General features: G+C 45.2%; 1 protein-coding gene and 2 long non-coding RNA genes across 6 annotated transcripts in view; 1 reads left to right on the top strand and 2 right to left on the bottom strand.

Annotated features, from left to right (window-relative positions):
• LOC139583688 (NLR family CARD domain-containing protein 3-like) overlaps window positions 1–24,367 on the bottom strand; it is a 672,088-nt gene that overhangs the window by 509,563 nt on the left and 138,158 nt on the right. The window lies entirely within an intron of this gene.
• Window positions 29–5,282, top strand: LOC139569769 (uncharacterized). Its single transcript, XR_011673968.1, has 4 exons — window positions 29–257; window positions 1,371–3,565; window positions 4,354–4,484; window positions 5,047–5,282. It is a non-coding gene; the product is annotated as an uncharacterized lncRNA (long non-coding RNA).
• LOC139569901 (uncharacterized) lies at window positions 13,207–16,031 on the bottom strand. The gene is made up of 2 exons (XR_011673976.1): window positions 14,130–16,031; window positions 13,207–14,033 (listed from the first exon to the last, which is right to left on the bottom strand). It is a non-coding gene; the product is annotated as an uncharacterized lncRNA (long non-coding RNA).

Here is a 24,367-nt window from a genome sequence, read left to right as displayed (position 1 = left end):
CCTTGTGTTAGATTGTAAACCCAGTGAAGGTGCTACTTTGGTCCATGTCATAGCTTTGTTGGCCACCAGGATTGGGATGGAAACAGTAACACCTCACCTGGCCCAGCAACGTACCAAAGATGATAGCAATTACTGTTTCAATGGCAGGAATGCCAACAGCATGTTCACATGCCCCTCAGATGGTAATTCAGGAGGTAATTACATCAATATTGTTGAGGAGTTTAGCTCCTACCACAACAGTGGCGATGATGTTATTGGTCTCAATCAATCAATTTTATTTTATATAGCCCTTCGTACATCAGCTGATATCTTGATGTGCTGTACAGACACCCAGCCTAAAACCCCAAACAGCTAGTAATGCAGGTGTAGAAGCACGGTGGCTAGGAAAAACTCCCTAGAAAGGCCAAAACCTAGGAAGAAACCTAGACAGGAACCAGGCTATGAGGGGTGGCCAGTCCTCTTCTGGCTGTGCCGGGTGGAGATTATAACAGAACTATGCCAAGATGTTCAAAAATGTTCATAAGTGACAAGCATGGTCAAATAATAATCATGAATAATTTTCAGTTGGCTTTTCATAGCCGATCATCAAGAGTTGAAAAACAACAGGTCTGGGACAGGTGGCGGTTTCATAACCGCAGGCAGAACAGCTGAAACTGGAATAGCAGCAAGGCCAGCTGGACTGGGGACAGCAAGGAGTCACCACTGGCGGCAGTCCCGACGCATGGTCCTAGGGCCCAGGTCCTCCGAGAGAAAGAAAGAGAGAAGGAGAAAATTTGAGAGAGCCAAGATTTTCAAAATGTTCATAAATGACAAGCATGGTCAAATAATAATCAGGAATAAATCTCAGTTGGCTTTTCATAGCCGATCATTAAGAGTTGAAAACAGCAGGTCTGGGACAGGTAGGGGTTCCATAACCGCAGGCAGAACAGATGAAACTGGAATAGCAGCAAGGCCAGGCGGACTGGGGACAGCAAGGTGTCATCATGCCCGGTAGTCCTGACGTATGGTCCTAGGGCTCAGGTTCTCAGAGAGAAAGAGAGAACGAGAGAATTAGAGAGAGCATACTTAAATTCACACAGGACACTGGATAAGACAGGAGAAGTACTCCAGGTAACCAACTGACCCCAGCCCCCCGACACATAAACTACTGCAGCATAAATACTGGAGGCTGAGACAGGAGCGGTCAGGAGACACTGTGGCCCCATCCGAAAGAAACCCCCGGACAGTGCCAAACAGGAAGGATATAACCCCACCCACTTTGCCAAAGCACAGCCCCCGCACCACTAGAGGGAAATCCTCAACCACCAACAACAATCCTGAGACAAGGCCGAGTATAGCCCACAAAGGTCTCCACAACAGCACAAACCAAGGTCTCACTCACATGTCCACAACCACAGAGTGTTACAGTTTCCTTTAAAGTAGAGCAATGATGTTTGTATAGTGTTACCTCAGCCTACAAGAGTCTACATGTGGGACCGTGTGGTGACATGATGCCTAAAGGTTATTTTAGGTCTTGTTTGACAATGGGCCCTGACTGATAAAAATTAATATGGTGATGTTCTCAATGTCACATGTTTACGATTTTATACCTTACTTTAATTGACCATATTACACCTGGGTAATGTGTATACCCTTTTGTATCAGCCAACCTTATATATCTATTGCCTTGAAATAAAATATGTCTTGCATATACATATATCTTGGTTGTGTTTATTTGAAAGATGACAGCGACACCACATTTTGAAAGACAATTGATGTGACAGTAATTGAGAATGAACTGCCTATGATCGGGTGCACATCTATGTGGATTCCTCAGTAGACACTGGTTCTGTGTTGCATTCCCTGCCTTAGTTCTACGCGGCCAGGGTCCGTTATCACCGCCAGAGGAAATCAGAAGCTAGTTCATTAAGCACAGGGATCTATCTGTGTACTGTCTATTTAGAACTTACAAAGGAAGGTGCTACTCGCCTCCCTATGTCAGTGATCCTGCTGGTGTTTCCATGTGATAGGGTAGTGGGGTATATGGTATCACTGTCGTCGTCGCTGTCCTCATCGTCGCTGTCGTCCTGGTAGTAGTGGTAATAACCACCACCTCGGTTTAGGTTGCTCAGGGTCTGCCTGTTGCTACACAGACAACATAAGGCTCTGAACAGCATCCAGACCATGCTGGAGGCTCGGCTCATAAGCTGCGCACTTTGTAAGTATACGAGAAAGCACGTTGGTATCGTGAACCAGACATCAAACGCTTGATAGTCCAGACACCTTGGGCTATCCGATAGGACCGTGCAGGGAGATGACGAGAGCTACTACGAGCGGGTCCAGAGAGCATCTTTTCCGTTGCGAGAAGGAGCTTGCCGAAGCCGCTCTGGAAGACAGAGGGAGCTCCTACGTATTAGACATCTTCAGAAAACGTGAGCTTAGTCATCGTGAAAGGGTTCAGTGTGACAATGTCGACTACGAGCATTACGGGTTGATCCCTATCCATCGGGACGTCAACTCCTAGGCTTACGTAAGTAAGGGTTTGTAAGTAAGCATTTCAAGGTAGTGCCTACACCTGTTGTGTTTGATGCAGTTGACAAATACAATTTGATTTCATTTCATTTTAACTATGCGTTTAATACACTTTATGTTGGTGTTTCTTTTATTTTGGCAGATACAGTACATGTACTGTATGTCTTTTTGATAGTTATTTTTGTAGAAACTATTGATCCTCTTTGGCTAAATTATGCTCTGTTGTATTTTAAACATTGAGAGCGGGCTCCTGTGGTTGGATTAAAAAAATAATAATAATTGTAAAAAGTATTTATTTTGTATTTGTTTTGCCCCTTGGGCCCCCTACGGGCTTGGTCCCAGCTCCTGAATCACACATTTTACTAGTCACATTTATTTATTATGCAGTTTATATATTTTTATTAATCAATTAATTAAACAAGTGTCCCCCCTACCTCCTCTCCTCCCCATCTGACAAATAACAAAGTGTCCGCAGCAGCAGGCCTCTACACTCATTGAGAGTGGGCTCCTGAATCCCCCTGTGGTTGGCGGTTGCAGTAAAACATAAATATATACTACATACTGTATATTGTTTTATTTCTCCGGGGCCCAGGGGCAATAGCCCAGGTAAGCCAGCCCTTCCTATGTCAGAAAATAGCCAAGGCCTATTCACCTTATTCCTATGTGTTTCTGGATCAATCAATACAATTTCTGAATCCTTAAAATGTACATGTTGGTGTCTTGAAGTTTCCTATGACCTATAGGCCTAGGGAAATGCATTCATTTTGCAACGTATTAGCCTATTTCTTAGGTCTATAGAATATTTACTACACAACTGAAATATCAACATCAGTCATGTCGATTGTATAGGATTCCAGCGCCTTGACAGATGCACACACACCACTGTGGTGACACGTCCCCTATATGACTATCTCTGTCCCCACGTTGTGATTCCCCCTCCCCCACTCCACTTTACCGCGCAGAGCCAGAGAGGGAAAATCACTTTCATCTGGAGAAGCTCGTCCGGTAACACGGGGCGGCCCATCTGCAAGTCCCCGCTGTTCCTAAAAGAAAGGTGAGCAATATCATATTTTCAACAATTGAAATGATATGGAAAGTTATTTTCATGCTGTAGTACAATTCCACCACCATAAATCGTTGTATTGGTTTATGAACTATGTTAGCCTAGTTAGCTTGTTTGTTGCTAGTGCTAATGTTAGCTCACTATCTAGCTAATGCACTAGTGAGCCAAGTTTGTTGACATTTGGGCGGGTAGCTTGATTAGTTAACATAACTGTTGATAAAGAGACTGATATTTTATGGCTATTTCAGTCAGTTCTATCAGTGTGGTTATAAGTAACATGCATAGACAGCTAAATGGGACACGTGATCCCCATAGATGAACTTGAGACGGTAGCAGTTTGATAACATTAGATGGTGTTAGTTTAGCGAGCTAAAGTTGGCTGGCTGGAAACCAGGGGTTGTGCACCCCACCTTGCATCTCATAGCAGAGTGGAAGAGGGAAAGTCACAGATGGCATTTTTTACTGCTTCTAACGTGCTTGTTTTGTAGTCATCTAACAAACATACATTATGTCTCTTATAAATTGTAGGTTAAGCCATGAATGTTGATTGTCTGACAGCCTTGGTATAGTTAAGCAGTAAAGCACAAGGAAAGGTTGAGGACTGTTCTTACGTAAGAGGCAACGCGGAGTGCCTGCCTGGTTACAGCCCTTAACCTTGGTATATTGGCCATATACCACAAACCCCCAGGTGCCTTATTTCTTAAATATACCACAGTTTCAGCCAATCAACATCCAGGACCCTAAACTACCCAGTTTATAATGTCTGCTTTATTCCACAGATTAAGGATTTGAGTTGGCCTGACGGAGAGATCTTCCAGGCGACTCCGGCCCATGGAGGATGCAGAGCATCACATCAGATCAAACATTGATAAACCAGTACTTTACCAGCGTTTTATCAATATCTTTAAAGGTAAGGTGAAGATTGAATATATTTCTGACAGTCCTAAATATGACAGCTATGAATTAGATGAATCAGATGTACATTTTAGAGGTTAGTGGGAAACAGTGAATTGGGATATATGGGCACAGTCACCCAGGAAAAAGGTTTAAAGGAATAGCCATGTCTTTGTATTATGGTCATAGGATTCTTAAAGGTCCACTACAGTCACACGATGCTCCATCTGAAATCTCCTTCCACCTGAAAAGGCCCACCTTGAAAACCAATCATTGGTTTAGAAGACAAAGTAAGAGTGACAACTGAATCTAGCCTCTTGAAAGACAGAGCAGCGCATCCCCCTCCCTAAACCCCCTGCTGCACACCTGAACCTCATTTTGATTGGCAGTGATATGTGTGAGATCACTTTTAGACAGTGTGAGGTCATTTTATGAGAACAGTTGTTTTTGGAGAAGCTTGGCAAGTTGAATGGGGTGATCATGTGACCGGAGTGGACCTCCAGACAGTGATTATTCTCTGTAATAATTGACAAGCACAATGCAATATCTCCTAATGTTTGTATTTTGTGTCTGCTAAGGACGGGGAGTTTTTGCCACTGAATTCATATCCAAAGGAGACTTTGTTGTGGAGTACCGAGGTGAACTGCTTACACAACAGGAGGGCGAGGTCCGAGCTGATCAGTACAATGATTCTGCAAAGGTGTTTCTTTTCGATTTCCAATGGAAAGGAAGAACATGGTGGTAAGTAGGATTGATGAGAACAAAATAAACATATTAATGCCTTTTGAGATCTAAAAAAAGCAACAACATTCAAATGGAGACAGACATTTTAATGGTTGGTGGCACAATATGCACTGTAGGCCTATCTCAGGCCCAGATACTAATTTGACCGTGTCCCTGACCTAAACAGTAAGGAACAATATTAGTCTTCAGACCATCTGCTATCAGAGCATCTGCACTCCTTTTTTAAACAACAGTTAGGGACTTTTCTGCCCCTTTTCTGAAATAGAAACCCTGTGCTGCAAATATCTTCATGAAACACAGGAGAGGAACTCTCTTTATTAAGATGCTAGATGAAATTACCACCCATCTTCATTAAACACAGGTGAGGAACTCTCTTTATTAAGATGCTAGATGAAATTACTACCCATCTTCATTAAACACAGGAGAGGAACTCTCTTTATTAAGATGCTAGATGAAATAACCCCCCATCTTCATTAAACACAGGTGAGGAACTCTCTTTATTAAGATGCTAGATGAAGTTACCACCCATCTTGGAAGAGCCGGGAGGATGAGCAATTCACTACCCTGTCATGCAATATGTTGTAATGCAGACAGTGTCTCTTTACTACCAAGATGTAATTGATGTCTAATTGTTGTCTTGGTTCACTTATTTCAGGTCATCAAAGCTGATGTCGTCCAGCCCAAAACCTGGTAAGAACTTTACTAAAGTCTTAGATGAAATTAGGATTTATTTTTTCACATTTTCTTTTATTTATTTATTTACTATTTCACAAATACACATTTATAGTCTAACATCAATTGTACTGGAATGCAGTGCACTTGTTACATACATCAAGAGTTAACTAAATATACAATACATTGAAATATATGAAATAAAAACCTTAGCAATAAGAACTCAGTAGTTAGGCTCTTGTGGGCTCATTTAGTAGCCCAACTAATGAGGGTATTGCTCTTCTCCTGAAAAGTTCAGTCCTGCATCTGACCAGAATAGGATGTTCAAAACTAAACGTTACACCGATGGCATTTCCTGTGTGCTTTCTTATACAGTAGGTCCCCAGATGTATACAATGCATTAGATCACATTTTTGGCCAAAACCTGAGTTGATTTGAGGGGATTTTTCAGTGTTTTAAACATGTTGATTATGTGTCAGCATCCAGGGGTGTGTCAGTTTCTACAAACACAGTAATCATTTACACCAGTATTGACAGGACCCGGTAATCATTTACACCAGTATTGACAGGACCCGGTAATCATTTACACCAGTATGTGTTGGGTTTGTTCTGGCGGCAATTGCAGAGAAATGCAACGATCTCCTCCCTAAACTCTCATCCTCTCTTGAGAGCATTAGGCCTACCCTTACTTAGTATGTATCCCTTATTACCATCAATGGCTACATCAAGCTTGTGACTCTACAAACTTGTTGGATACATTTGTAGTTTGTTTTGGTTGTTTCTGATTTATTTTATGCCCAATTGAAATGAATTCTAAATAATATGTTGTGTAATTTTGGAGTCCTCTTTATTGTAAATAAGACTAATGTTTTGTAAACACTTTTGCCTGCCCCCACCCCATTGGATATGTTTCATGCTGAAGGTCCATCAGTCAGCGACCCTCCCCTTAGTCAGCTCCTGAACAGTGGTTTAACTGCCTTGTTCAGGGGCAGAACAACAGATTGCTACCCTCCCCTTAGTCAGCTCCTGAACAGTGGGTTAACTGCCTTGTTCAGGGACAGAACAACAGATTGCTACCCTCCCCTTAGTCAGCTCCTGAACAGTGGGTTAACTGCCTTGTTCAGGGACAGAACAACAGATTGCTACCCTCCCCTTAGTCAGCTCCTGAACAGTGGGTTAACTGCCTTGTTCAGGGGCAGAACAACAGATTGCTACCCTCCCCTTAGTCAGCTCCTGAACAGTGGGTTAACTGCCTTGTTCAGGGACAGAACAACAGATTGCTACCCTCCCCTTAGTCAGCTCCTGAACAGTGGGTTAACTGCCTTGTTCAGGGGCAGAACAACAGATTGCTACCCTCCCCTTAGTCAGCTCCTGAACAGTGGGTTAACTGCCTTGTTCAGGGGCAGAACAACAGATTGCTACCCTCCCCTTAGTCAGCTCCTGAACAGTGGGTTAACTGCCTTGTTCAGGGGACAGAACAACAGATTGCTACCCTCCCCTTAGTCAGCTCCTGAACAGTGGGTTAACTGCCTTGTTCAGGGGCAGAACAACAGATTGCTACCCTCCCCTTAGTCAGCTCCTGAACAGTGGGTTAACTGCCTTGTTCAGGGACAGAACAACAGATTGCTACCCTCCCCTTAGTCAGCTCCTGAACAGTGGGTTAACTGCCTTGTTCAGGGGCAGAACAACAGATTGCTACCCCCCCCCTTAGTCAGCTCCTGAACAGTGGGTTAACTGCCTTGTTCAGGGGCAGAACAACAGATTGCTACCCTCCCCTTAGTCAGCTCCTGAACAGTGGGTTAACTGCCTTGTTCAGGGGCAGAACAACAGATTGCTACCCTCCCCTTAGTCAGCTCCTGAACAGTGGGTTAACTGCCTTGTTCAGGGGCAGAACAACAGATTGCTACCCCCCCCCTTAGTCAGCTCCTGAACAGTGGGTTAACTGCCTTGTTCAGGGGCAGAACAACAGATTGCTACCCTCCCCTTAGTCAGCTCCTGAACAGTGGGTTAACTGCCTTGTTCAGGGGCAGAACAACAGATTGCTACCCTCCCCTTAGTCAGCTCCTGAACAGTGGGTTAACTGCCTTGTTCAGGGGCAGAACAACAGATTGCTACCCTCCCCTTAGTCAGCTACCCTCCCCTTAGTCAGCTACCCTCCCCTTAGTCAGCTACCCTCCCCTTAGTCAGCTACCCTCCCCTTAGTCAGCTACCCTCCCCTTAGTCAGCTACCCTCCCCTTAGTCAGCTCCTGAACAGTGGGTTAACTGCCTTGTTCAGGGGGCAGAACAACAGATTGCTACCCTCCCCTTAGTCAGCTCCTGAACAGTGGGTTAACTGCCTTGTTCAGGGGCAGAACAACAGTCAGCTAGCCTCCCCTTAGTCAGCTCCTGAACAGTGGGTTAACTGCCTTGTTCAGGGGCAGAACAACAGATTGCTACCCTCCCCTTAGTCAGCTCCTGAACAGTGGGTTAACTGCCTTGTTCAGGGGCAGAACAACAGATTGCTACCCTCCCCTTAGTCAGCTCCTGAACAGTGGGTTAACTGCCTTGTTCAGGGGCAGAACAACAGATTGCTACCCTCCCCTTAGTCAGCTCCTGAACAGTGGGTTAACTGCCTTGTTCAGGGGCAGAACAACAGATTGCTACCCTCCCCTTAGTCAGCTCCTGAACAGTGGGTTAACTGCCTTGTTCAGGGGGCAGAACAACAGATTGCTACCCTCCCCTTAGTCAGCTCCTGAACAGTGGGTTAACTGCCTTGTTCAGGGGGCAGAACAACAGTCAGCTACCCTCCCCTTAGTCAGCTCCTGAACAGTGGGTTAACTGCCTTGTTCAGGGGCAGAACAACAGATTGCTACCCTCCCCTTAGTCAGCTCCTGAACAGTGGGTTAACTGCTTTGTTCAGGGGCAGAACAACAGATTGCTACCCTCCCCTTAGTCAGCTCCTGAACAGTGGGTTAACTGCTTTGTTCAGGGGCAGAACAACAGATTGCGACCCTCCCCTTAGTCAGCTCCTGAACAGTGGGTTAACTGCCTTGTTCAGGGGCAGAACAACAGATTGCTACCCTCCCCTTAGTCAGCTCCTGAACAGTGGGTTAACTGCCTTGTTCAGGGGGCAGAACAACAGATTGCTACCCTCCCCTTAGTCAGCTCCTGAACAGTGGGTTAACTGCCTTGTTCAGGGGCAGAACAACAGTCAGCTACCCTCCCCTTAGTCAGCTCCTGAACAGTGGGTTAACTGCCTTGTTCAGGGGCAGAACAACAGATTGCTACCCTCCCCTTAGTCAGCTCCTGAACAGTGGGTTAACTGCCTTGTTCAGGGGCAGAACAACAGATTGCTACCCTCCCCTTAGTCAGCTCCTGAACAGTGGGTTAACTGCCTTGTTCAGGGGGCAGAACAACAGATTGCTACCCTCCCCTTAGTCAGCTCCTGAACAGTGGGTTAACTGCCTTGTTCAGGGACAGAACAACAGATTGCTACCCTCCCCTTAGTCAGCTCCTGAACAGTGGGTTAACTGCCTTGTTCAGGGGGCAGAACAACAGATTGCTACCCTCCCCTTAGTCAGCTCCTGAACAGTGGGTTAACTGCCTTGTTCAGGGGGCAGAACAACAGTCAGCTACCCCCCCCTTAGTCAGCTCCTGAACAGTGGGTTAACTGCCTTGTTCAGGGGCAGAACAACAGATTGCTACCCCCCCCTTAGTCAGCTCCTGAACAGTGGGTTAACTGCCTTGTTCAGGGGCAGAACAACAGATTGCTACCCCCCCCCTTAGTCAGCTCCTGAACAGTGGGTTAACTGCCTTGTTCAGGGGCAGAACAACAGATTGCTACCCTCCCCTTAGTCAGCTCCTGAACAGTGGGTTAACTGCCTTGTTCAGGGGGCAGAACAACAGATTGCTACCCTCCCCTTAGTCAGCTCCTGAACAGTGGGTTAACTGCCTTGTTCAGGGGGCAGAACAACAGATTGCTACCCTCCCCTTAGTCAGCTCCTGAACAGTGGGTTAACTGCCTTGTTCAGGGGGCAGAACAACAGATTGCTACCCTCCCCTTAGTCAGCTCCTGAACAGTGGGTTAACTGCCTTGTTCAGGGGGCAGAACAACAGATTGCTACCCTCCCCTTAGTCAGCTCCTGAACAGTGGGTTAACTGCCTTGTTCAGGGGGCAGAACAACAGATTGCTACCCTCCCCTTAGTCAGCTCCTGAACAGTGGGTTAACTGCCTTGTTCAGGGGGCAGAACAACAGATTGCTACCCTCCCCTTAGTCAGCTCCTGAACAGTGGGTTAACTGCCTTGTTCAGGGGCAGAACAACAGATTGCTAGCCTCCCCTTAGTCAGCTCCTGAACAGTGGGTTAACTGCCTTGTTCAGGGGCAGAACAACAGTCAGCTACCCTCCCCTTAGTCAGCTCCTGAACAGTGGGTTAACTGCCTTGTTCAGGGGCAGAACAACAGATTGCTAGCCTCCCCTTAGTCAGCTCCTGAACAGTGGGTTAACTGCCTTGTTCAGGGGCAGAACAACAGTCAGCTACCCTCCCCTTAGTCAGCTCCTGAACAGTGGGTTAACTGCCTTGTTCAGGGACAGAACAACAGATTGCTACCCTCCCCTTAGTCAGCTCCTGAACAGTGGGTTAACTGCCTTGTTCAGTGGCAGAACAACAGATTGCTACCCTCTCCTAAGCTCAGGACAACATCTGTGGATATCCTTTATATACACCGCTATCTAGAACCTAAAAGGGTTCTTTGGCTCTTTCTGCCCCATGGGATTGTGGGTGTGTACTGAGCATTAGCCTACAAAATAGGTAATGGAATGATTACAAATCATCAGGACATGATTGTACAGCTATTGGTTTAGTATGTAAGAGTTGATATGTTGGAGTGAAACAGGTCAGGTTTTCAGTGATCAGACAATCTATTCAGTAAAACAAATGTATCAATTCTGATTTGATTTTATGATTTCAGCTCAAACAAATGCTTGGATATGATTCTGAAGACTCAATCAGCAGCATCGAAATAACAGAAGATGAGTATGTGCCAGGAACAGAAAGTGAAAGTGAGAGCAGTTTAGAGAAATGTAATGCATTGAAGGACAAATGCCTCACTACAGCCAGATCTGCACCTAAATATGGCCGTCTTGACAAAGGCATAGTTGGATATGACCCTGAAGACTCAATCAGCAGTATAGAAATAACAGATGATGAATATGAGTCAGGAACAGAAAGTGACAACGAGAGCAGCGTAGAGCGCTGCACTGTATTGAAGAACAAAGGCCCCACCAAAGCAAGATCTGCTCCTAAAGACGCCCAAACAATACCTATAAAACACATAGAAATACTGAATCTGACACCTCTGGGCCAGAATCCACAAGTTCACTGGAAGTCATGCACATTACAAAGACTAAAGATGGATCAAGAAGATACACCAAAAAACATGACTGTCTCTTCTGTGAGAAACCACAATCAACAATCACCCGGCATCTAGAAGTGATTCATGAAGGTGAAGCTGAAGTCGCAAAAGCCTCTTCTTTCCCAAAGAACTCCAAAGAGTGAAAGCTCCAACTGACCAGACTGAGACAACGAGGGGATAGAGCACACAACATCAAAGTCATAAGAGAAGGAGAAGGTGTTATAGTTCCTTGCAAACAAACCAGTTACCCAAATGTAAATCCAAAAGATTTCTTGCACTGTGCAAACTGCCACGGTCTCTTTGAAAGAAAATTTCTATGGAAACACATGAAAAGGTGCAGACTGAGTGGTATACGACTGAAACCTGGTAAAACACCAGGCTATTTGTGTCCATGTACAACCTGTTCCAGATGGGATAATCAAGGGACTGTGGAAACTCATCAATGATATGACACAAAATGAGGTGGTAGATGTCATAAAGAGAGATAAATGTATCATCCAGTATCATGTATCATGTATCAATACTTATTTCCCTCATTAAAATCAAATCAATTTATAACATTTTTGACATGCGTTTTTCTGGATATTTTTGTTGTTATTCTGTCTCTCACTGTTCAAATAAACCTACCATTAAAATTATAGACTGATCGTTTCTTTGTCATTGGGCAAACGTACAAAATCAGCAGGGGATCAAATACTTTTTTCCCTCACTGTACCTTAACAATCTCATGGTGACTGAGCAACCTGCCTGTTTCTCCCTCCCTGCTAACAGACATTATTGCTTGTATTTCAGAGTTTGTTGAGCCAGATGAAGAGACACAGACTTGACTGCAGAAACTTCTGGAAGGTCGTGTGAGCCACAAGGTAAACATGTAGATGTGGAATGAAAGAATTTAAGGCACAGCTGGTTTTAGGAACCTGTTTAATTCTCAGTTTCAGCCATAACATATTCATTAATGACACACAAATACCCTTTGAGCAGACAGTTTAATAGATACTGTATGTGCAAACAGCATATCGTAGGGTTTCAGTATTGATCAGTGGAATTCTGTATAAATGTATTTCCCTTGGCTCACCAGAGATTATGTGGGAGGCCATGGCAGGAAGATCGGTATAGAAACCTGCCCAGATAAATCTTATTGATGTGTTTGTTCCTTTAGCAAAGCACTTAACCCTATTTGTCTGGATACGAGTGTCTCTACTAAAATGTTAAAATAATTTAGAATCCAGTTATAAGCAATTATTAGCAACAAAAGCACCTGTATAGAACATGTCTGGACATGTGTTTCAGGGGCTTCAGAAGTGGAGAACAACATAACAGACAACACAGACAACGGTTCTGTAGGTAGAGGAGAACAACACAACAGACAACACAGACAACGGTTCTGTAGGTAGAGGAGAACAACACAACAGACAACACAGACAACGGTTCTGCAGGTAGAGGAGAACAACACAACAGACAACACAGACAACGGTTCTGTAGGTAGAGGAGAACAACACAACAGACAACACAGACAACGGTTCTGCAGGTAGAGGAGAACAACACAACAGACAACACAGACAACGGTTCTGTAGGTAGAGGAGAACAACACAACAGACAACACAGACAACGGTTCTGCAGGTAGAGGAGAACAACACAACAGACAACACAGACAACGGTTCTGCAGGTAGAGGAGAACAACACAACAGACAACACAGACAACGGTTCTGCAGGTAGAGGAGAACAACACAACAGACAACACAGACAACGGTTCTGTAGGTAGAGGAGAACAACACAACAGACAACACAGACAACGGTTCTGCAGGTAGAGGAGAACAACACAACAGACAACACAGACAACGGTTCTGTAGGTAGAGGAGAACAACACAACAGACAACACAGACAACGGTTCTGTAGGTAGAGGGTTTGAACAGAGGGAAAGAGAGGTAAGACATGAGGAGACAGTTTAATAGATCCTGTACATGCAGACATCATAGGATACCAGAGATGGTTCTACAGGTGAGACATGAGGAGACAGTTTAATAGATCCTGTACATGCAGACATCATAGGATACCAGAGATGGTTCTACAGGTGAGACATGAGGAGACAGTTTAATAGATCCTGTACATGCAGACATCATAGGATACCAGAGATGGTTCTACAGGTGAGACATATGAGACAGTTTAATAGATCCTGTATATGCAGACATCATAGGATACCAGACATGGTTTTACAGGTGAGACATGAGGAGACAGTTTAATAGATCCTGTACATGCAGACATCATAGGATACCAGAGATGGTTCTACAGGTAAGACATGAGGACACAGTTTAATAGATCCTGTATATGCAGACATCATAGGATACCAGAGATGGTTTTACAGGTAAGACATGAGGAGACAGTTTAATAGATCCTGTACATGCAGACATCATAGGATACCAGAGATGGTTCTGCAGGTGAGACATGAGGAGACAGTTTAATAGATCCTGTACATGCAGACATCATAGGATACCAGAGATGGTTTTACAGGTAAGACATGAGGAGACAGTTTAATAGATCCTGTATATGCAGACATCATAGGATACCAGAGATGGTTTTACTGGTCAGACATGAGGAGACAGTTTAATAGATCCTGTATATGCAGACATCATAGGATACCAGAGATGGTTCTGCAGGTGAGACATGAGGAGACAGTTTAATAGATCCTGTATATGCAGACATCATAGGATACCAGAGATGATACGGGAGGCTGTGGCAGGAAGATCAGGTAAGGAACCTGCCCAGGTAAATCTTATTGATGTGTTTGTTCCTGTCTCCACTTACCGCCTCTTTAGTCTCTGCTATTCTGATGATACGGGAGGCTGTAAGGAACCAGGTAAATCTTATTGATGTGTTTGTTCCTGTCTCCTCCTCTTTAGTCTCTGCTATTCTGATGATACGGGAGGCTGTAAGGAACCAGGTAAATCTTATTGATGTGTTTGTTCCTGTCTCCTCCTCTTTAGTCTCTGCTATTCTGAATTCTCTAAAACTCGCTAAAGGGTCTGAAACTACATTTTTCTGTAAGGAAAATTCACAGAGAAGATTTGGCCATTTTAACAATTTTATTTAATCAAATATAAATGGCAAAATTATTGTCTCTGCTTCTTGTGGAATTCTCCCTAACGCAAAGCATCTTAACAAAGTACTCCCTGTTCCCCAAGCACCACAGCTCCCACTTGGGAAAAATAAGACATAATGTCAAGTTGGCAGGTGCACAGGAAACAAGGCCCATGAAAACTGTTTGCAGTGCAACTGATTTGTTTGAGGGGCTTGTTCACACTAATCCCCGAAGCTGTGGACCCGAAACGTAAAGAGAAGACAGGATTGGTTCATGTGTAAAGGGTATAAGGTAAAGAGAAGACGTGATTTGTTCATGTGTAAAGGGTATAAGGTAAAGAGAAGACGTGATTTGTTCATGTGTAAAGGGTATAAGGTAAAGAGAAGATGTGATTGGTTCATGTGTAAAAGGTATAAGGTAAAGAGAAGACGTGATTGGTTCATGTGTAAAGGGTATAAGGTAAAGAGAAGACGTGATTGGTTCATGTGTAAAGGGTATAAGGTAAAGAGAAGACGTGATTGGTTCATGTGTAAAGGGTATAAGGTAAAGAGAAGACGTGATTGGTTCATGTGTAAAGGGTATAAGGTAAAGAGAAGACGTGATTGGTTCATGTGTAAAGGCTATAAGGTAAAGAGAAGATGTAATTGGTTCATGTGTAAAGGGTATAAGGTAAAGAGAAGACGTGATTGGTTCATGTGTAAAGGGTGTAAGGTAAAGAGAAGACGTGATTGGTTCATGTGTAAAGGGTATAAGGTAAAGAGAAGACGTGATTGGTTCATGTGTAAAGGGTGTAAGGGCACAATACAGTGTCTGATTCAATCAACAAATGTCTGTTTTTATATCTTGTCATGAATATATTTACACAAATATTTCTTCATGCAATTAATCCTTTACAATTGTTCACTGGTGCTTTTGTTCAGGAATACAGCAAATAAATTCACCTGGCTGTTTATAGTGTTATTATTAATGACTATAACTAATCACCTGGCTGGTTATAGTGTTATTATTAATGACTATAACTAATCACCTGGCTGGTTATAGTGTTATTATTAATGACTATAACTAATCACCTGGCTGGTTATAGTGTTATTATTAATGACTATTACTAATCACTTGGCTGGTTATAGTGTTATTATTAATGACTATTACTAATCACCTGGCTGGTTATAGTGTTATTATTAATGACTATAACTCTATTACTAATCACCTGGCTGGTTATAGTGTTATTATTAATGACTATAACTAATCACCTGGCTGGTTATAGTGTTATTATTAATGACTATAACTAATCACCTGGCTGGTTATAGTATTATTATTAATGACTATAACTAATCAAATGGCTGGTTATAGTGTTATTATTAATGACTATTACTAATCACCTGGCTGGTTATAGTATTATTATTAATGACTATAACTAATCACCTGGCTGGTTATAGTATTATTATTAATGACTATAACTAATCAAATGGCTGGTTATAGTGTTATTATTAATGACTATAACTCTATTACTAATCACCTGGCTGGTTATAGTATTATTATTAATGACTATAACTAATCAAATGGCTGGTTATAGTGTTATTATTAATGACTATTACTAATCACCTGGCTGGTTATAGTATTATTATTAATGACTATAACTAATCACCTGGCTGGTTATAGTGTTATTATTAATGACTATAACTAATCACCTGGCTGTAATTAATATCTGTTAGTTTCTGTTAGAAGCTGTAACTCTATTACTAATGGAACCTATAAATAAAGTAGATCAAATGGATTCCACTGTAGTGTTTTATTGTCAGGGAAACAGAAATAGGCTGTAGGCCTTTGTGTTTTCTAGGACTGTAGAATTATACAAAACATATCCTTGACTCTCTAAACAAATAACTATTGTAATTTTTACTGATATATTCCCGTTAATATTTCTTTATGCTGTTAATAATTTACAATAGTTTATGTACTATTTATTAAGCATTTATTTATCAAGCATGTTTGCACACCTTGCAGGTTGATATGCATCTGATGCTAAAGAGGCCCGGCAACATTCTCTAGTGGGTTCTGATATGCTGAAAGGCCATTCAAACTGATCTACATTAGAATCCATTCTCTAGTGGGTTCTGATATGCTGAAAGGCCATTCAAACTGATCTACATTAGAATCCATTCTCTAGTGGTTCTGATATACTGAAAGGCCATTCAAACTGATCTAGATTAGAATCCATTCTCTAGTGGTTCTGATATGCTGAAAGGCCATTCAAACTGATCTACATTAGAATCCATTCTCTAGTGGTTCTGATATGCTGAAAGGCCATTCAAACTGATCTAGATTAGAATCCATTCTCTAGTGGGTTCTGATATGCTGAAAGGCCATTCAAACTGATCTACATTAGAATCCATTCTCTAGTGGGTTCTGATATGCTGAAAGACCATTCAAACTGATCTAGATTAGAATCCATTCTCTAGTGGTTCTGTTATGCTGAAAGGCCATTCAAACTGATCTAGATTAGAATCCATTCTCTAGTGGTTCTGATATGCTGAAAGACCATTCAAACTGATCTAGATTAGAATCCATTCTCTAGTGGTTCTGATATGCTGAAAGACCATTCAAACTGATCTAGATTAGAATCCATTCTCTAGTGGTTCTGATATGCTGAAAGACCATTCAAACTGATCTAGATTAGAATCCATTCTCTAGTGGTTCTGATATGCTGAAAGGCAATTCAAACTGATCTAGATTAGAATCCATTCTCTAGTGGTTCTGATATGCTGAAAGGCCATTCAAACTGATCTAGATTAGAATCCATTCTCTAGTGGTTCTGATATGCCTAAAGGCCATTCAAACTGATCTAGATTAGAATCCATCCTCCCCTTGTGCCCTAAACAACAGCCGACACTATTGTCCCCAGATGGTACTAGTTGGTCAGAACTTGGTCCCCAGATGGGACTTCCTGTTGACACCAAATAAGGAGTTTCCTCTTGTGTCCCCACATTGATCACCTTCCCAGTCCCCACAATGTCATCTACCCTGATTTCAATGAATCAATTACATTTGAAGGGGTGTATTTATTATAGATTATTGTTTAAGATTTGTTGATATTTTCGTTTTGTCTCCAGGTTGTCAGGAAAGGGGTGTCCCCAGAATGTGGTGTGAGAACAGGTGTTCCCAGAATGTGGTGTGAGAACAGGTGTCCCCAGAATGTGGTGTGAGAACAGGTGTTCCCAGAATGTGGTGTGAGAACAGGTGTCCCCAGAATGTGGTGAGAACAGGTGTCCCCAGAATGTGGTTTGAGAACAGGTGTCCCCAGAATGTGGTGTGAGAACAGGTGTCCCCAGAATGTGGTGTGAGAACAGGTGTCCCCAGAATGTGGTGTGAGAACAGGTGTCCCCAGAATGTGGTGTGAGAACAGGTGTCCCCAGAATGTGGTGTGAGAACAGGTGTCCCCAGAATGTGGTGTGAGAACAGGTGTCCCCAGAATGTGGTGTGAGAACAGGTGTCCCCAGAATGTGGTGTGAGAACAGGTGTCCACAGAATGTGGTGTGAGAACAGGTGTCCCCAGAATGTGGTGTGAGAACAGGTGTCCCCAGAAGGTGATATAAACACGTGTGTGTGTGTCCTTTATCCTCCTCAGTGGGGAAAGAGAGAAATAAATAAGTAAATTTAAAGACGAACGTCGTCCTGATTAATTTCTGCTGACTAATCTCTCCTTTTGTCTCTCTCTCTCTTTCCCTCTGTTCTGACTCTCTACCCTCCTCTCTCTCTCTCTCTCTTTCCCTCTGTTCTGACTCTCTACCCTCCCTCTCTCTCTCTCCCCCTCAGGGCTCCAGGTCCTCTATCTGTTCTGACTCTCTACCCTCCCAGTATAGCATACAGACTGGACAACAGGACAATGATCCTAAGCCCGGACTTGAACCTGATCGAACATCTCTGGAGAGACCTGAAAATAGCTGTGCAGCGACGCTCCCCATCCCACCTGACAGAGCTTGAGAGGATCTGTAGAGAAGAATGGGAGAAACTCCCCAAATACATGTGTGCCAAGCTTGTAGCGTCAAACCCAAGAAGACTTAAGGCTGTAATCACTGCCAAAGGTGCTTCAACAAAGTACTGCGTAAAGGGTCTGAATACTTATGTAAATGTGATATCTAAGTTTTTTTTAAATATACTTTTGCACACATAAAATAAACAGTTTTTGCTTTGTAATTCTGGGTTATTGTGTGTAGATTGATGAGGGGAAAAAACAATGTAATCCATTTTAGAATAAGGCTGTAACGTGACAAAATGTGTAAAAAGTCAAGGGGTCTGAATACTTTCTGAATGCACTGTATATCAGTATATTAGACTCTCTCTCTCTGCAGTGATGTTGTTTTCATCACTTCTGGTTTAACACTGCCATCAAGTGGTGATTGTCCAAACTGCACCCCTGTCAAGATATAAAGCGAGAGAGAGCAGAGAGTGTGAGAGAGAGATAGAAGAGAGCATAGCACAGAGAGAGCAGAGAGTGTGTGAGAGAGATAGAAGAGAGCAGAGAGCGAGAAAGAGCAGAGAGCAGAGAGCGAGAGAAGAGAGCAGAGCACAGAGAGAGAGCAGAGAAAAGAGAGAGAGCAGAGCGAGAGAGTAGAGAGCAGGCTGAGAGAGCAGAGCGAGAGAGTAGCAGAGGCTGAGAGAGCAGAGAACAGAAAGAGAGAGATCAGAGAAAAGAGAGAGAGCAGCAGAGAGAGAACAGAGGGAGTGAGTGAGAGAACAGAGAAGAGATAGCAGAGAGAGCAGAGAAAAGAGAAAGAGCAGCAGAGCAGAGAACAGAGCGAGAGAGTAGAGAGCAGGCTGAGAGAGCAGAGAGAAGAGAGCAGGCTGAGAGAGGAGAGAGCATTAGAGAGAGAGGGAGAGACCGGAGAGCAGGCTGAGAGAGCAGAGAGTGAGAGAGCAGAGAACAAAAACAGAGAGAGCAGAGAAAAGAGAGAGAGCAGAGGGAGTGAGTGAGAGAACAGAGAGCAGAGAGGGCAGAGAAAAGAGAAAGAGCAGCAGAGAGAGAGCAGAGAACAGAGAGGGAGAGAGAGCAGAGTGAGAGAGCAGAGAAGAGAGCAGAGAGCATTAGAGAGAGAGAGGGAGAGACCGGAGAGCAGGCTGAGAGAGCAGAGAGGGAGAGAGCAGAGAACAGAAAGAGATCAGAGAGAGCAGAGCAAAGAGAGAGAGCAGCAGAGCGAGAACAGAGAGAACAGAGAGAGCAGAGCAAAGAGAGAGAGCAGAGAGGGCAGAGAGAGAGAGCGCAGAGAGCAGAAAGAGAGAGAGAGAGAAGGGAGAGGGCAGAGAGCAGAGAGAGAACAGGGAGTGAGTGAGAGAGCAGAGAACAGAGAGAAGAGAGAGCAGAGAAAAGAGAAAGAGCAGCAGAGCAGAGAACAGAGCGAGAGAGTAGAGAGCAAGCTGAGAGAGGAGAGAGCATTAGAGAGAGAGGGAGAGACCGGAGAGCAGAGAGTGAGAGAGCAGAGAACAAAAAGAGAGAGATCAGAGAGAGCAGAGAAAAGAGAGAGAGAAGAGAGAAGAGAGAGCAGAGGAGAGAGTGAGAACAGAGAGAAGAGAGAGAAGAGAGGGCAGAGAAAAGAGAAAGAGCAGCAGAGCAGAGAGAGAGCAGAGAGCGAAGAGGGAGAGAGAGCAGAGCGAGAGAGCAGAAGAGCAGAGTGAGAGAGTAGAGAGAAGAGAGCAGGCTGAGAGAGCAGAGAGCATTAGAGAGAGAGAGGGAGAGACCGGAGAGCAGGCTGAGAGAGCAGAGAGGGAGAGAGCAGAGAACAGAAAGAGATCAGAGAGAGCAGAGCAAAGAGAGAGAACAGAGATAGCAGAGGGAGTGAGAGCAGAGAGGGCAGAGAGAGAGAGCGCAGAGAGCAGAAAGAGAGAGAGAGAGAAGAAAGAGAGAGAGAGAGAAGGGAGAGAGCAGAGAAGAGAGAGGGCAGAGAGCAGAGAGAGCAGAGGGAGAGAGAGAGAGAGCAGAGAGGGAGAGAGAGCGCAGAGAGACAGAGCAGAAAGAGAGAGAGAGTGAGAGAGTAGAGAGAGAGCAGAAAGCAGGCTGAGAGAGCAGAGAGCAGAAAGAGAGAGAGAGAGAAGGGAGAGAGCAGAGAAGAGAGAGGGAGAGAGCAGAGAGAGAGCAGAAAGCAGGCTGAGAGAGCAGAGAGTGAAAGAGAGAAGAGAGAGGACAGAGAGCAGAGAGTAGAGAGCAGAGAGTAGGCTGAGAGTGCAGAGAGAGAGAGCAGAGAACAGAGAGCAGGCTGAGAAAGCAAAGAGAGAGTGAGAGAGCAGAGAGAGAGTAGAAAGCAGAGAGAGAGAGCAGGGAGAGAGATTAGAGAGAGAGCAGAGAGCAGAATGAGAGAGCAGGAAGATTTGAGAACAGAGCAGAGAGAGGGAAGAGAGCAGAGTGAGAGAGAAGAGAGGGAGATAGAGTGAGAGCAGAGAAAAGAGAGAACAGCAGAGCAGAGAGAGCAGGCTGGGAGAGAAGAGAGAGCAGGCTGGGAGAGCGAGAGAGAGCAGGGAGGGAGAGAGCAGAGAGAGAGAGCAGATAGATAGAGCAGAGAGAAGAGAGGGCAGAGAGAGCAGAGAGCATGCTGAGAAATCAAAGAGAGAGTGAGAGAGAAGAGAGAGCCGAGAGCGAGAGAGAGCAGGGAGTGATAGAGCAGAGAGAGATAGCAGAGAGAGAGCAGAGAAAAGAGAGAACAGAGAGAGCAGAGAGTGAGAGATAGAGCAGAGAGTAGAGAGCAAGCAGAGAGCAGAGAGAACAGAGCAGAGAAGAGAGAGCAGAGAGCAGGCTGAGAAATCAAAGAGAGAGTGAGAGAGCAGAGAGAGAGAGCAGAGAGAGAAGAGAGCAGGGAGGGATAGAGCAGAGTGAGAGAGCAGAGAAAAGAGAGAACAGAGAGAGCAGAGAGAGAGCAGAGAGAACAGAGAGAGCAGAGAGGGAGAGCAGAGAGAGAGCAGAAAGAGATCAGAGAGAGAGAGCAGAGAACAGAAAGAGAGAGAGCAGAGAGAGCAGAGAAAAGAGAGAGAGCAGAGAAAAGAGCAGCAGAGCAGAGAGAGAGCAGAGAACAGAGAGAGCAGAGAGCGAAGAGGGAGAGAGAGCAGAGTGAGAGAGCAGAGCGAGAGAGCAGAGCGAGAGAGTAGAGAGAAGAGAGCAGGCTGAGAGAGCAGAGAGCATTAGAGAGAGAGAGGGAGAGACCGGAGAGCAGGCTGAGAGAGCAGAGAGGGAAAGAGCAGAGAACAGAAAGAGATCAGAGAGAGCAGAGCAAAGAGAGAGAGCAGCAGAGCGAGAACAGAGAGAACAGAGAGAGCAGAGGGAGTGAGAGCAGAGAGGGCAGAGAGAGAGCGCAGAGAGCAGAAAGAGAGAGAGAGCAGAGAGCAGAAAGAGAGAGAGAAGGGAGAGAGCAGAGAAGAGGGCAGAGAGCAGAGGGAGAGAGAGAGAGCAGAGAGGGAGCAGAGAGGGAGCGAGAACAGAGCAGAGAACAGAGAGAAGAGAGAGAGAAGAGAGAGAGCAGAGAGAGAGCAGAGAGCAGAAAGAGATCAGAGAGAGAGAGCAGAGAACAGAAAGAGAGAGATCAGAGAGAGCAGAGCAAAGAGAGAGAGCAGCAGAGAACGAGAGCAGAAAGAGAGAGCAGAGAGAGAGCAGAGAAAAGAGAGAGCAGAGAACAGAGAGTGAAGAGGGAGAGAGAGCAGAGTGAGAGAGCAGAGCGAGAGAGCAGAGCGAGAGAGTAGAGAGCAGGCTGAGAGAGCAGAGAGCATTAGAGAGAGAGAGGGAGAGACCAGAGAGCAGGCTGAGAGAGCAGAGAGGGAGAGAGCAGAGAACAGAAAGAGATCAGAGAGAGCAGAGCAAAGAGAGAGAGCAGCAGAGCGAGAACAGAGAGAACAGAGAGAGCAGAGGGAGTGAGAGCAGAGAGGCTAGAGAGAGAGCGCAGAGAGCAGAAAGAGAGAGAGAGCAGAGAGCAGAAAGAGAGAGAGAAGGGAGGGAGAGAGCAGAGAGATAGAGCAGAGAGAAGAGAGAGGGCAGAGAGAGCAGAGAAAGCGAGAGAGAGCAGTGAGAGCAGAGAGCAGGCTGAGAAATCAAAGAGATAGTGAGAGAGCAGAGAGAGCAGAGAGAGAGAGCAGAGAAAACAGCAGAGAAGAGAGAGAGAGCAGAGAAAACAGCAGAGGGAGAGAGAGAGCAGAGAGGGAGCAGAGAGGGAGAGAGTGAGAGAGTAGAAAGCAGGCTGAGAGAGCAGAGAGTGAAAGAGAGAGAAGAGAGAGGACAGAGAGCAGAGAGCAGAAAGAGAGCAGAGAGTAGGCTGAGAGCAGAGAGAGAGCAGAGAGCAGAGAACAGAGAGAGAGCGAGCAGAGAGCAGGCTGAGAAAGCAAAGAGAGAGTAGAGAGCAAAGAGAGAGCAGAGAGCAAAGAGAGAGCAGGGAGAGAGCAGAGAGCAGAATGAGAGAGCAGAGAGAGAGAGCAGGAAGATTTGAGAACAGAGCAGAGAGAGGGAAGAGAGCAGAGTGAGAGAGAAGAGAGGGAGAGAGAGTGAGAGCAGAGAGTGCTGAGAGAGAACAGAGAGCAGAGAGTGCTGAGAGCAGAGAGCAAGAGAGCAGAGAGAGAGCAATAGAGAGCAGAGAAAAGAGAGAACAGCAGAGCAGAGAGCAGAGAGAGAGCAGGCTGGGAGAGAAGAGAGAGCGAGAGAGAGCAGGGAGGGAGAGAGCAGAGAGATAGAGCAGAGAGAAGAGAGAGGGCAGAGAGAGCAGAGAAAGCGAGAGAGAGCAGAGAGCAGGCTGAGAAATCAAAGAGATAGTGAGAGAGCAGAGAGAGCAGAGAAAACAGCAGAGAAGAGAGAGAGAGCAGAGAAAACAGCAGAGCAGAGAGCGAGAGAGAGCAGGGAGGGATAGAGCAGAGAGAGATAGCAGAGAGAGAGCAGAAAGCAGGCTGAGAGAGCAGAGAGATAGAGCAGAGAGAGGGCAGAGAGAAGAGAGAAAGAAGAGAGAGGGCAGAGAACAGAGAGAAGAGAGAGAGATAAGAGAGAGGGCAGAGAGAGAAGAGAGCAGAGAGGGAGAGCAGAGAGCAGAGAGCAGAGAGAGGGCAGAGAGAACAGAGCAGAGAACAGAGAGAAGAGAGAGGGCAGAGAGAGAAGAGAGCAGAGAGGGAGAGCAGAGAGAGCACAGGAGCAGAGAGTGAGAGATAGAGCAGAGAGAGAGAGAGCAGAGAGAGGGCAGAGAGAGCAGAGAGCGGGCAGAGAGAGCAGAGAGAGGGCAGAGAGAAAGGGCAGAGAGAGCAGAGATAGACAGCAGAGAGAAGAGAGAGGGCAGAGAGAGCAGAGAGAGAGCAGAGATAGACAGCAGAGAGAGCAGAGATAGAGAGAGTAGAGTGACAGAGAGCAGAGAGAGCAGAGAAAAAGAGAGAACAGCAGAGACAGAGAGTGAGAGAGGGCAGAGAGAACAGAGCAGAGAAGAGAGAGAAGAGAGAGGGCAGAGAGAGAAGAGAGCAGAGAGGGAGAGCAGAGAGCAGAGACAGCAGAGAGAGCAGAGAGAGAGAGAACAGAGAGGGCAGAGAGAGAGAGGGCAGAGAGAAAACAGAGAGCAGAGAGTGCTGAGAGAGCAGGGAGAGGGCAGAGAGAACAGAGCAGAGAGAAGAGAGAGAGAAGAGAGAGGGCAGAGAACAGAGAGAAGAGAGAGGGCAGAGAGAGAAGAGAGCAGAGAGGGAGAGATAGAGCAGAGAGAGAGAGATAGAGCAGAGAGAGCAGAGAGCAGAGAGAGGGCAGAGAGAACAGAGCAGAGAACAGAGAGAAGAGAGAGAGAAGAGAGAGAAGAGAGCAGAGAGGGAGAGCAGAGAGAGCAGAGAGAGAGCAGAGAGAGCAGAGAGAGAGCAGAGAGTGAGCAGAGAGTGAGAGAGAGCAGAGAGAGGGCAGAGAGAACAGAGCAGAGAGAAGAGAGAGATAAGAGAGAGGGCAGAGAACAGAGAGAAGAGAGAGGGCAGAGAGAGAAGAGAGCAGAGAGGGAGAGCAGAGAGTAGGAGATAGAGAGCAGAGAGCAGAG

This window comes from Salvelinus alpinus, chromosome 1 (assembly GCF_045679555.1).
Source record: "Salvelinus alpinus chromosome 1, SLU_Salpinus.1, whole genome shotgun sequence".
NCBI classification, from domain to species: domain Eukaryota; kingdom Metazoa; phylum Chordata; class Actinopteri; order Salmoniformes; family Salmonidae; genus Salvelinus; species Salvelinus alpinus.
This window is presented reverse-complemented; position numbering and strand designations above follow the sequence as displayed.